Source organism: Anas platyrhynchos, chromosome 1, assembly GCF_047663525.1.
Source record: "Anas platyrhynchos isolate ZD024472 breed Pekin duck chromosome 1, IASCAAS_PekinDuck_T2T, whole genome shotgun sequence".
NCBI classification, from domain to species: Eukaryota; Metazoa; Chordata; class Aves; order Anseriformes; family Anatidae; genus Anas; species Anas platyrhynchos.
In genome coordinates this window covers 130,987,330-131,002,270 of record NC_092587.1, presented here as the reverse complement: position 1 = coordinate 131,002,270, position 14,941 = coordinate 130,987,330, and positions in this window count along the sequence as shown.

Genomic DNA, 14,941 nt, shown 5'->3' with positions numbered 1-14,941 from the left:
TGGTAACCTTTCACAAAAAGTGACATTTTCATGAAGATATCAGGGTTGCCTGAGTAATCTATTAATATAAAATAGTTTGCCACACAACCATGGCACTACTTAACATTTTAACACAGTAGCAAATATTTCCAAACTGGAATCCAGTCTTTCCATTTATAATAGGGAATGAGGGAGAAAATATGAAATTATTAATACTTTTTTTTTTTTTTTTTTGCCTTTACACAGTTAGACAGCAACTGAAATCTGTGCTCTAATAACAAAGGTGTAGAGTCTCCAGGACTTCTTTTCATTTTCCAAGAGCCAAAAACAAAAGCAGCAGCTGCTGCATCCCAACCACCTTTGGTAACTCTTTGTTTGAAATACACTAATACCTCTGGGGGACTTGAGGCAAAAGAGAGAGAGCAAAAGGAACCTGTGCAAAATAAAAATCATCACAAACATGTCTAGGGAGGCAGAGGATTACAATGCAGAAGGATTTCAAGGCTGTAATGGGCTGTAGATCTACTTCTGTCAGAAGGCATCCTGTCTCACTGTCTGGCTTCAGTTTTCTGCATAGCTTTCTGCTATAATTAGTCTGATAGCTGTGCACTTACTTTAGTGAGAAGCAAAGCAACTGCTGGAGTTGCCTAGAGCTGGACTGGTGTGTCAGCCTATAAATTACAGTTCTATTGCTTACACTTTGTAGTCATAAGTCCTAGAGACCTTTCTCTGCAATTTGCTAATTATTGTAATTTTGATAATTTTATATGACCACCTTTTTAGCAAACAAAAAATATATTGAAGAGTTTTACTAGCTTAAACTGGCTCGGTGGTTAAAAAGAAAAGCACTTAGCACTTCCAGCATGCTTTCAGAGTGCTAGCGCTGAGTGAGCAAGCAAATATTCAGCTGTTCATCTAGAGAAGTGCTCTACAGAGAAATGACAGTCTCACAGACACACATACACCACTGAAGAAAGAACTTCACTAAAAGGAAGCAAATTCTCAAAGTGCTCCTCTTCCTTATGAAGGAATCCACTCTTTTCCACCAAGCCCTTGATGACCTTTGCTGCCTGCACTTCCTGCAGCCCGAGCACTCATCACTGCAACACCCTCTGCTTATATTTGGTCCCTGGCTGAAGGAGGAACACATGTCATGGGTATGATCCAGACCTAGAAAGAGATTTAAGAGAGGCTAGCCCTGTGTGTCAGCTGTGGAGATCTATTTTAAAAAAGTAAACCCTAATGTGCCCCAGACACTTCTGCTGTGGCTCCATATTTAAAATTTATCAGCTTTACCAGAACCCAAAATAGAAGACACCAGCCTTTGTAACACTAACGCCTTAGCACCCTGTGGTGTTGAGCTGTTATTCCACTACCACCAAGGCATCAGGCAGCAGAACTGAGTTTTCCAGTAAGCAAATCTAGGCAGTCTGCCTGCAAAACTACCACAGATACCCAGGCACCTGCTTTTCTCCTCCAGCTTTCAGGTTCAGGAGTATTTATCAAATTAAACACCAGCAGGATTCTCTAGGACACTATGGTCTGTGTCTAGAACAAAGAAAGAAAAACACATCATTAGGCATGTATATCCAGAGCTAACGAGGGTTAATTCCCTCTTAATTAACATCTCAACACTCTCTCCCCTCATCAAAAAGCCATCAAGGAACTGACATCCTGCTCCTGCCAATTCTTATTAAATTATCTGGAAGCTCATACCAGATTATCACAGTAGCTCCATCTGGTCATATAATAAATTGGTCTCTCCAAGTCCTTGCCCTCAGGATAACTCATTTGTTCCTACTGTAAGAGCAGAGACAGCTGACTTTGGATGGTCATGGTACACAGGCATGCCCACAAATGCTGCCATAATAAACTTCAGCAGTCCCAATGCCCTGGCACTGGGTACTAGGGCCAGCTGTCTAACCCTGTCCAGCACAGCAAGGCATGAGCAGAGTCTTATCCGACCCACAGATCTTCAAGTCCTTTTCAGAGGGTATCTACCCTTTGGGAAGACTGAGGAAATAGATAATCGTGTTATTAATTCCCTTTTACTAAATTATGGCATAAATTTATGGATACACAGTTGCTATGAAGGCAAAAAAAAAGCACAAGGGTGGATACTCCATATCAGCACTTTTGTTCTTAGGCAAGAAGACTGCCTCCCAGGATCATGGGAGAAAAGACATGGCCAGGATCATCTAAACCCAGGTACCTTCTTTGGTACACCTTCTTTGCAAGCTGGCACATGGTTCCACAACCTCATGTCCTTGAGAGAGTGACAGAAGGAAAGGCAGAGACAGAGAAGGTTTGCTCTACGCCCTTCTGGTTCCCTGCTTGATCAGATTATCTAGTCTTTTTCTGTAGAGCAGTGAGATTAAGAGATGTACCCCAAATCACATAACAGCTATACCACAAAATCCCAACAGCTCCAGCTCCTGGTTCCCCCTCCTCCTCCCCCCCCCCAACCCCCCCCCCATCATTTTAATTTTTTTTTTTTCACCTCTTGGAGTGGTAACAGTAAGAAACACTTTTGGAATGGCATCACTGTTTCTTGCTTTTCACGTTTCAATCCAGTAATGAGCACTCATTTTCAAGATCAATAAAAACAAAACCAGACTCTAGTTGTATGTTGAAAATTAGAAAAAAGGCCATTATCTACAAAGGACTTCGTAACTTTATCATAAATGTCCCTTTTAATATTTAGCCTGAGCTGCTACATGCCTGTCTATGTGCACCTGGGGACAGCCAGGAAAATCCCCACACTGGCTGCTGCACAGACGAGGGAATGGATGAGAGCTCCATACGTCCTGACAAGTTAGTTAAAAATAAATAAATAAAAAATCTAGGTGAACTGTGATTTCAGTTTTCACCATGCATTATATTATTCCTGTCTATAAAAAAATAAATAAATATTGTTTTTCACTAATTACCACTGAATGTGTTACTTTTAGATTTTGTTATAAAATGATGAAGCTGAGAGACAGTTTACTATTCTTCTTCTTAATTAATTCAACTCTGTAGAAATTCTACTTATGTTGAAATATTTGGCCGATAAATGAAATAGAAAAAAAATGCTAACACTGTATTTACCTTTAAGAATAAAGAATCAGTTATAACACTGCAAAAAAATGCTGGAAACTTGAATTCTCCCTTCATAGTTTTATGTTCGTAGTGCAACATCAGATATGATGAAAAAACAAACCAAATTCTCTCCACACACACCCCAGCTTTCACTGTTACTCATTAAAGCCAGGTACAAAAAAAAACACGCCGAATACGCTAGCACATAGATTTTATTGAAAGGATCTGGAAGTTAAAACTGAAATATAATGCTAAATTTTATACAAGGCCAAACCAAGAGACACATATGAATTTAGTTTTTCTTACGTTTTTGAAGAAGTAGGTTAAAGTTACATCCATGGTCTTTCATTCCCATCCTTGCTGGACATGGGCCCAAGTGAAGACTGCAGGTCCAGGTAAGTCTCCACCTGTAGCCGGAGCAAGACCAAGTTCCCACACCGTGTCTTGCTCTTAGCTCCTTAGGAAATCTTAATGCCATACCATTTGGAAATTATCAATTTACATCTAGACTTGTGCTTTGAGCTCACATTTTACATCAATAATCTACCAAATTAGCATCAGACAACGAAAGAGGACAGTTGAATTAGGTTTTCAGTCAAACTGGGTAACATCAGCAATTAGACATAATGGCCTATGAAATTGAGATTAACAAGTGCTGCTGACACTGCTGCTGCTGGCTAATATCAAATCAGCAACCATTTTTCATTCTTAAATCTCTTCTCTCCAAACCCAGACAGGAAGCGTATTTAAATAGGTCTTGAAAGCATGAAAATAAGCCAGTTTTGAGTAAGAAGCAGAAAAACAGATGAAAATGCCTAATTATATGAATGATTTTTTGTTTTAAATGTCAGTGATTTCTGAAGGATTTGACAATTCCTTTTCATATTTTTCACCCCCATCCTCTCCTATTTTAAGATTAGACTAGAAATCTCAGAAAGAAATTTTAGAAATTTCTACAAAATCCACTTTTTAACTCAAGTCTGGAGGGAGATGGGGTTTCTTATTTATTTATTTTTTTCAAACTTCTTTCTTTCTGTGAAGAAGATGCCAAATATTAATTGCCAGTATTAGTTCCTGGTATTTTAAATTCAACTGTGAGTTGATGTCTAGCAATGAATGAAGGGAAATATTTTGCCCTGAAGAAGTTCAATTGGAGCGTACAAAAACAGAGATTAACTTAAAGCTACGAGATGAATATTCTGGAAGCTATATGTTTTGAAAGCTATATGAAAGCCAGACCTAAATACCACAAAATATGAAAAATTTATTTGTTTGCTCTGTCATGGCCCTTCCAATTTCTCAAAGATAATTTGTAAAACTATCTTGTGTGTGGCCAAATTAATTTATTCCAATTACATTAGAACAGTACAACAGCAAGAGCTGCTCTGACATAATACATTCCTTTAAAATGACAAATACAATTGCCTGTCTGAAACTCACTACCCTCCAGAAAAAAAAAAAAAAAAAAAAAAAAGTAACAGCTAGCAAGGATGAATGAGTTCCAGTGGAAAAAAAAAAGGAAATCTTCATTTTCTAAAGTGAAATTAAATCAGAGTAATTTGCTTTGATGTTGATGGAAAATTACTGTATGCTTTGAAAAACTGGGACCTAATAGACTGCTATTTGATTGGAATCGTAATGGTCCAAGTGAGAGGAGAGAGGTATGTATACGAGGGAATGGAAGAAGAGATGATATGCAATAAAACAGAGATAGGATTGTCCCCAGTGATGCAAAACGGAAATGGACAACTGAGGTTCAAACCAACTACTCACCAGATTTCATGTCTATTGTTTAAAACACTTTGTAAAGATTATTTATTTGGTGTTAATTAAAAATCTCAGTTCATGGGGAAAAAAAGCAGATGCAAAATTAATGTTTCTATCGAGACTGAATTGGCCCATTTAGACTTTCAAAGGCAGGAAATTCATGAAGACTATCATACAGTGAAACTGTCAAGCATTCAGTAATATCAACCACTTAAGGAAAATTCTCAAGTGCCTCAGGCAGAATCTGCCACTGACTGCTGTTCACATCTAATGGTAACTTATTCAACAATTAATGTCCATGCACTCATCTAGACTACCCAATATATGTTACTCTTGAAAATGCTCCCTTTATTACTACAATATATTACTATGTACAATTACTAAGTACAGTGTAGTATAGTATGAAAACTATACACTCAACAGATAATATTGTTACTAAGCTTAATATCTATGTTCTTTTTTAATTTAGGAAAGAGCAGCAAGTAAGCTATAATGAGTAGGACCGTAACTCGAATTTTTGTTTTGTTTTATAAACTATTGATTTGACTTGTTCTGACTGCCATGAATTACAGCTGGTTGGTCTGTGTGGCCTAAAGCTCCTCAGACGACAGAAGTGAGGCAGGACTGAGTTCTGCCTCAGAGCCAAAGAGCAGGATGAAACTTCATCTTAGTTTTTCTTTTACCTCAGTAACTAGCTAAATAATTCTACCGTCCTTGTCTTTCCCTTTTCTATTATTCTCTGACAAGAAAAACTTTATTTTAGTATATTTATCTTTCTAGCTTGCCTTTGGTTTACAGCATAATTTTGCCCGTGTCACATATAAGGATCGGCCAAGAACAAAGTGATTTGCCCCATCTTTGTAACTTGTGCTGTATCTCAAGGCTCGGCATGATCCAGAATATATGAAAATTCCTGTCAGATGCAAGATGATAATGATACCTCCTCTCCTCAGTGCAAAACTCTTAATCTGGGATGGTATTACAGTTCTTCCACTACTTCTTGAAGGAAGGAGGAGTATCTTTCACAACTAAGCCCATATTTTGCTGATATAGTGGAAATGGACTATAATTCCTGAATTTCTTTTAACAAACCCTTTACATTACCTGTACATATCTTTACTCTGACCTACCACCTATATGGGATCAGTGCGCCCTAATCTTTGCAGCACCACCTTCATTCATTTCAACCCAGGTTCAATGATAAATGTATAGACATTTTTAGCAGGACTGTCCACTTTGTTAGATCTAAAGACAGGATTTCAGATACAAAGACAGACAAAGACAAATTAATAAATCATATCTCAAAGAAAGTTCTCAGTCATATTTTAAAATCTTCCTGGCTTGCTGTTTCATGTCTGCTTCCTGAGAACTCCTTGCTTGATTCTCCTTGCTGTAGAACCTTGGACCTTGAATTCAGAGTTGTCCCCACCTCCCCAGCTGCCTCCTGTTTTCTGGAGTCAGATTTTCCTGCTGATTCAAGTGGCCCTCGACAATCTGTCTAGCTCATGTTTTCTGATTATTCAGCAGAATTTCTCCATCCCCACTTCATACAAAGCCATCCAGGAACGTGTGATCTAAATATGAACTCTGAGGGGGCTGGTCAATTTATGTGTTTAAAGCCTCTCTCCTACTCTCCTTATTCAGCCCTGCTGGCTGACTGCCTCCACCCAGGCTGGATTACTTCTTTTGTCCACTAGAGATTAGTAAAACACTCATATTAAATGTCATACTATGCATACATTTTGTCAAGCTTGTGATCCGGGTCACTTGCCAACTTTCTGTGGAGACCACACAATGTTTTCAAATGCATGAGAAATACAGTAAAAGGTTAAGAAGAGAAGTCCAACTCTACAAGACCACACCGAAGACCCATTTAGTTCAGTAAACTGTTTCAAAGTGGTGAACGTTTGGGAAAAGAGTAAGAGACCAGGGCGAGTAGACAGAGATATTTCCCTAATATATTCTACCAGTTCCTGGCACTGTACAATCTAGGGACTTTCTAAGCCAATGGTTGCATCAGCACCTTAACGTTTCATAGGCCTGGGTGGTGTTTTGTTCCATGAACTTGTCTCATTGCTGTGCCTGGGAATGTCAGAAAGTTAAGCTCCCCCCAAGTCATTTGCTTCTACTGGGGTTCCCTTGACAAAGAAGCAGTGAAACCCATAACAATTCAGCAGATAAGTACCTGGAAGACAGACAGCTGGCTCAGCTTCACTTTGGATGAGAGCTCAGTGGTGCTGCTAGATGGAAGAAAGCATTTTAACAGTAAACCACAAGCCTGGAATTAGATTTTAACTGAATGCATCTACCAGTCCATGTTTACAAGCCGCTTTATATTTGAGGCAGCTTTCTTAGCAGCTAGACACCCAAACAAGAACAGCACCCAAGACCGTTTCCTAATGAGGAGATGCATCATTTCAGAGCACAAACAGGAGTAACCAATTTTACCCACGCTTTCATCACACCACAGCTAAGCTCAGCTGGGGACCAGTCATTAGTTTCAGTCAGCCTAACGTGAAAGGTTAAGGGTGTTGGGTTAAACAGTCTAATGATAATGAGAGTATAATCTACAGGATTAACTACCAGTTGCTGAGTTGTTTCAAGAAGTGGGCAGTATGAGCTTGTCCTTAAGGATCCAGCTACTGAAGACAGCTACTGAAGACTGACCCAAATCTGACCCTCTGCAGACCCCAAGGCAGAACGTGCTGGCTGTGGTTTACTCCATCAGAACAAAGGAGTCCGAGTCCCTGAGTCTATAAAGCAAGATTCAGATATACAAACACAAAGCAGAGACTATAAATGAGACAGCCCTGAAGGGAAGGGAGCATACAAACTTCTGAGTAGAAGTAAAATCTATGCAGGACATCATTCCAGGAAGAAGCATGCATCTTTCCCTTTGTGTAGCTGAAAAAAAAAACAACCAAACAAACAAACCAAAAAAAAAAAAAAAAAGAAAAACATAAAACATTTGTGGCTACACAACAAAGCTTGTTACTTGGGGAACTTAGCAGGTCATGAAAACACACTAAAATCTATTGTATTTCAGATGAAAACATTTCTTCTGAGGCATATGCCTTTTGGGAACCATGGTAGCACCTAGACACTCATAGATGGATTTTTCAAGCCACCCTGTCAGCACAGAGTTCCTGAAGAGCTCGCCCTCAGATTCTAACCAGACAAAACTGAAGAAGGAATCAGAGGCACTGAAGGATTTTCCTGGAGTCATGAAGGCTCAGAAGAATGGAGAAGAAAAGCAACCCTGCTTCTTCTGAATTCCAAGCTCGTTCCCAATGTCCCAAGCTCTGCACAAAATTCAAGCCATATGAAGGATGAAGAATGGGGACAAAACTCATGAAGAGTCTAATGAAGATAAACCATAGACAATACTGGAAAGAGCAAAGTAAAGTGGATGTACATGGCATAAACTCAACAGGGCTAAGAAAATAACAGAGAATCATTTATTAGCACAAATAGATTAAATTGATATATATTTGCACAACACATTTCCAAGAACAATTGCTTGAACACATTGATCGAACACATCCTATAACGCAAACCAAATGCATAGGGAAATTAACTGTCAGACAAAAGCCAGTAGAAAAAATATAATATATATATGTATATAGAGAAATAAACATACATCTATATATTTAAAGAAATACTCTAGAGGTATCTCCTGAAAATCATATTTGAACTCCTCCTTCCAGGCTAAGCTGTTTTGTTCTGAAGTTAAGACTTCAGAAAAGCTACACTATGAAAAGCAAACAAGGAACTCACCCATAATATTAGATTTCATGGGCAGTTGTAATTCTATTCTTAGATGGGTGCATTGTCCTCCTAGCATTTATTCAACAACAAAATAGCCTAAAAAATCTTTTTACTACATACCAGAAAGAGGGTGGAGTGTTCACCACATCTTTCAGCTAAGTTTTCAAATATTTGCAGAAGGAACCACTTGTTTGTATATATGGAAACTAAAATCCCAACATATAGTAGGAGATCGTACGGTATGTTCAGCAATAGAGAAGCAGTCTTTGTAGTATTATCCAAGCAACTGCAGGAGCCAGCTCACTTTTCAGAGCACCAACAGAGAACAGCTATGAAGACTGTAGGCTGCTGCTATCCTCACCTGAGTCTCCTAAGAGAATCACTGTTTGCAAGATTTGATATTGGTAGTGTTGGGGAAAAGAGGAAGTCCAAGGGACCAGATTAACTTTTCATTCTGATATACAGTATACACCATCATGAAATATTGCCTAAAATAAATCCAGTTAGCATTACATTGGGTACACCTAATTTCCATCCTGAAGAATAAAATGGCTGATGGAGATGATCAAAAAAGGCTGATCCGACATTCTTCACACACCCCAAGAGCAAACACATAAAGGGCTTTAGAGGGGGGCAGTTAAAGAATGGATCCCAAGTGTAACCAATTATTTCCAGTGATGGAAAATTTAAGCATAATCCAAAAAAAGCACAGAGAGCGAGACACTGGTTTGGAACAAATTCCAGTACTCCATCACTTCCTCACATATGAATTATTGCAGTGCCCTCATGGATATTTTTAATTCTCTTGTTATATAAAAGTATATAAATTCAGGAAAAATGGGAGGAAGATCCTCGTTTTAAAGAAAACATGCTGATTCCCAGAGGACTGGAAATGCACTTCAAGAGTAATTTGTCTTAATGTAAATCTAAACCATGGCTATTTTTGATTCAATGACTGAACTCATAACTTACAGAATGTAATTGAAACATTTGTCAAGAGCTGCAAACCAATTGTTGAAAGGCATGCATTTGTCATGGGATGTTAAATATAAGTTTACACAAGTGCAGAAGGTTTTGCTGTGATGAGCCCTTTACAGAAACAGTTAATTAATGCTAAATTCAAGCCTCATTCATAGTAATTAGCAAAGCTCATCTTAGTAAAGTGTCTTTAGCAGCCAATACTTGTCATCTGGAGAATAGAACAAATCACATAAAAACACTTACGAATATGGGAGTGATTTAGAGTTTATTAATAATACAAAGAACAAACCTGTTTTCTGTCTCTTCAAGGAACCATTGTAACTTGCAGATTGCAATGCAAAATGAGATGGAACACAATGATTAATCTGTGAGCTATGGAACAACTACTGTACATATAACAGATGTCTGTTGTGACAAGGGGCGCATTACCTCCATGTTTATATTAAGAAAGAAGAGGGATTCAACTGTTTTACATGGGAGAGTTATGGGAAAGATCTCAGAACACTCCCTATGAGAAGGTGGGGAATTATAAATATTTGCAAGTGTTTATTCAGGTGCCAAGTACAGTACACTGGTGAAACATGGTCTGAATGCAACAGGGAGAAAAGGAGAAAACATCTGATGTAAATGTTACTAGCTTCATTCCACTGGTACAGATATTGATTCGATTCATCTCTCTTGGCCAACACCAGCACTGAGCAAAAACTTACATGTCAGATATGCAGATGACAGGATTTTTTTTCAAGATAATATCTTGCTGGACAAAGAATATTATTAGAAGCAGTTACTTCTGAGTAATTAGAAACACAGGAAGTGGCTTATCTTCACAAAGGTGGGTGGATATCAGGCTCTTTAGAGAGATGGTGTCAGCTACCCTTCCTCTTTCCTTTTGCAAGCAGCTGACATGCAGCCTTTGCTCTCCTCCCACCACCACCAGTTTTCATCACTAGCCAGGTTCATTGAGGAACATGGGAAGTCCATCTGCCTTTGCCAGGAAGGCAAAAGGAAGGTGGACAGTACCTGCATGCAGCAAGAATTTATTACAAGCCCTCACTACATTGTTGGGATTCTCTTTGACTTCTGATGGGAGAATTGGGGTTATTTAGCCTAGAGGAGAGAGGGCTCCATGGAGACTTTATAGCATCCTTCCAGTATCTAAAGGGGGCCTACGGGAAAGCTGGGGAGAGACTCTGTCCGGGGGTTGTAGTGACAGGACAAGGAGTAAGGGTTTTAAAAGAAAGTAGAATTATACTGGATATAAGGAAGAAATTCTTCATGATGAGGATGGTGAGGCACTGGAACAGGTTGCCCAGGGAAGTTGTGGATGCCCCATCCCTGGAAGTGCTCAAGGCCAGGCTGGATGGGGCTTTGAGCAACCTGATCTAGTGGGTGGCATCCCTGTCCATGGTGGGGAGGTTAGAATTAGATAGTCTTTGAGGGCCTTTCCAACCCAAACCATTCTACGTTTCTAATGTAAATACAGCTGCCCTCAATGAAAAATCCCAGTGAAGCAGACATTAGATGTAAAGGGTAGGATTCAGCTCAAGTCACCTACACATGAGCTAAGTGCTTCAGTGCTCAGATCTCTTCATCTAAAGTTAAGCTGTAGCTGATCTCTTCAACAACCCTCTGATTTCTAATGATCACACTTAGTTCGTATCAGGACACCTATACATATATATTTAAATGTGGGTGCCCAAATTTACAAACTGAATCCACCTAAATTTTGTTTTTATGAAAAAGAGAAAGGGAAAACTAAGACATAATGTTGCTGTTTATTGAGATGGGCACTTCCCTCTCATCTGCACATCTTATTATCATCCATATAGGCTGAAGTTTTGGGAGTCCTGCCAGTGCTTATATCCAGTGATCGCATTGTTAGGCACTCACATCCATTCTTCGCTCTGCAAACTGATCCAACCATATAAAAATGAGGAAATCTCAACTGGATGTTTCTCTCTCCTGTTTAACAGCTTTGAGTCCAAATAACACACAGTTAATTCCAATATCTTGCTGTTTAAGTTTGCCCCCTAATGGGAAATAGCTCCAGTGCCCATCAGATCGGTTCCCTTTCTTCCCAGCTATTAGCTGTGGTGAGGGGGCTGGGAAGGGAGTGGTTTCAGAGCACACCAACCTCCATTTGCCCTCAGGGACACTGTTAGGAAATGATCCCAATTAATTAATACACCCTTAGGAACTCTGTAATCTGTACCAACACAGTAAAATCATGGGACCATAATCAGCTGTTGGTTCCATCCCCCATTGTTCTAGGTGGCTGGTAAGAATTACTTTGCTAAATGATGATAAACAGGCAAAAAAAAAAAAGGGGGGGGGGGGGGAGGGGGAGAGGGGGAGGGGAGAAACAGAAACTAGGCTTATATCTGATACACCCTGAGGCTCCCAAAAGCCTGGCAAAAAAAAATGCAAGATAGGAGCTCAGTATGGATAGCGCTGATTAGCTCTGCTTTTCTTACCACTCATGGTGTCAACTTCTAATTTCATTTTAAACCAGTTCTGGAAGAACTCAGAAAAAAAAAAAAAAAAAAAAAAAAAAAAAAGTCCACTTATGTTACATTGTCAGGAAAAACTGGAATAGATAATGTCCAACCAGGGAAAAGTATTTTTTTAATCAAGCCTGCACCTTGGTTTAGTAGAAAGTAACTCACTGACAGACTAGTTAACCATGCTGTGTATTCAGGTACAAAAGATGTGTTTCTGAAATCCTGACTGACTTAAAAAGTAACAGAATTGTGTCTTTCAGAAAACAACCTATCAAATATACACTCCCTGAAACTCATGGGAATAAGTGTAACTGTATTTATTTCACAGTGGTTACTGGTATAAAACTGCAGTATCACCAGGCAGCAAAGCAATGTTTGGCTCACTCTCCATTGAGGAAAACTCAATGTAAGATTTGTAGCATCTGATGCTGCCAGCTCTCCCCATGCTTCTAAAATATCATTTTCAACTGAGATCTGGAAAACTTACGTATATGAAAACAGTCCTAAATTATATGCAGTGCAAAATGTGCCAGAATCAGAAAACAAAGTATTACCAAGAATGTCTTTTTCTTACAAAATAGAAGTTGTTTTTGAAGGGTTTCCCTTAAACAGAAACTGGAAGTGTAACTGTAAGCTCTGAATTCAATCTAATCTCTAATGAGAAGCCATTGCTACTGTGACACTGTGAGACCAACAGTTAAAATTCTCTTTATTAGAAATTATCATCACATAAGGCAGGAAACCATTGACATTACGCATATGACAGGCAACTACTGTTTAATCGCTGAACATCCCACGTGCATCAGAAGCTAGAATATGAAGCAAAGTGACAAAATCTCATACAGGAGATGCAAAATAGTTTAAAGGTGGATTGCTTTGGACAGGAAACGAGCATCTCAGGCCAACTTCCTTAAGCAGGCAACTGAAGGAAAAGTGAGCCATGCTACTGCTGAACATGCAGGAGCCCTCAAAGATGAGCCAAGTGTCTGGGGAATGTATAGGATTTCGGGACTGCCTATATTTGTCTTCTACACTGAATTTCATATGATATGATTAACAGAATGACTTGCAACAAAAATTGCATGGTATTTGCTAAAGGAAACGCTCCGTGTAGTTAAAATAACAGACTAGTCAGAGGAATACAACAATCCTGCTTATTTCCTGATTCGTCTACTCTGCCTGAGAATGTGGAGAGGTGGGAGGAAAGAGAGCAATATTTCCAGTCTGCAAAGCATGTTACAAGCAAGGGATGGAGCACAGACCCCTGTCAGAGCACTCTGTGTACTGCAACATTCACAGAGAATGCAGACAAGAAGGTGTACACTTACCTCCCAAAATCCTAAACAAGCAGAACAGATAAACATAGGGAAAAGCAAGATGAAAAATAAATTTAGGATACATAATTTGTGATTAAGAAACACCAAGGGAAAAAAAAACAAACAAACACACAAAAACCACCAACCTCTTCTATGGGAATAGCTTCCTGACACACTTAACTTTTTTTTTTTTTCTCTTTTTTTTTTAATAGGGAGAACACAGAAACTATTTGGCTGAAAAACAGTGAAAAGAAAGAAGCAAATCCAGGTGCCATCTTGCAGCTGCACTTGTATGGAGCACATACTAACACTGCAGCTGAAGGGCATAAAAAACCGTCAGATCAGAAAAGTAGCCTCTTCTGCACAGGTCTAAGAAGCTACAGAAGCTGTAAACCAATTGCAAGGTAAATTTTCACTGAGGTTTTTCACATTTATTTGAAGGAAGGTATCTAATCATCTAAAAAGCAAAGTTATGGAGCAGCCTTTCAAAGCACAGTGGGACTAAAATTCAAGTCTGTGAAGACAGATTTCTCAGATTTAGATTATATGGCTGTTGAGGTTAGCAGTGGACTGGACTAGGTTTTGACTGGATTCAGGAGGTCTTTTCCTGTAAGTTTCCATGTAATGAATACAACGAAAGCCGGCAACTATGACACAAAGGCCACACATCACCACCTCCCATATTTTTCTGCTGAGGTGACCAGTTCACTTGCATGTGAGTAAATAAAGTAGATACAGCAGGAGATAAAGTTGGTCAGTTCCTGCAAACCAGAAGGAGGCTGGCACAGAACTGAAACATCAGACCTTTTGATCAAAAGTAGTCAAATGGTTAACAAATGGTTTGATTTTCATCCCTGGTGACAGTTACCCAGAATAATCCCAAGGGGAAAATTTGTCTTCAGAAGTGCCTATCAAACCATAAGCACATTCCCATTAGCAGTAGCTTTTGGGTGCCCAGCACTCTAAGTCAGTCAGAAGCCTGAGTTTGAACTTAGGTGTTCAAATCTTGGCAGTCTGTAAGAAAGGCTTGCACTAGTCTAACCACCTCTGTATCTAACCACCTTCATATTCTTCCCACAGACACATTCCTCCCTCTGACAAATTTGGTGGTGGGGGTAGTGGGTAATATTTGGAATAATCTGATCCATCTGGAAGCTTTCTAGTCCTAATCAACAGTATTAAAAGAAAACCCAATTTTTCCCTCCAAGCCCAAAAGTAAGCTTTAGTCTCCCAGATCAAGCAGCACTAATGAACTCAGATACATTTTATATAGCTATTCAACTATGGTCAGACAAAATGGAAAAAACAACTGCTGTCTTCCAACATATTAGAAAGATTTGAAACATTTCAATCCTAATCATCAAGTTTGAAAGTATGTTCACCACACTTGCAAAAATTTAGGACCACCTTTTATTTAATTATTTCCAGGAAATAATGGAAGATTCCTATTAAAAGTTAAATCCCAGGGCCACTGTTAGCTGAATGCACAATGTATGAGATCCTGTTTTAATACAGCTTTCAGGAGTTAGATTTTCACCATGCTTCAGG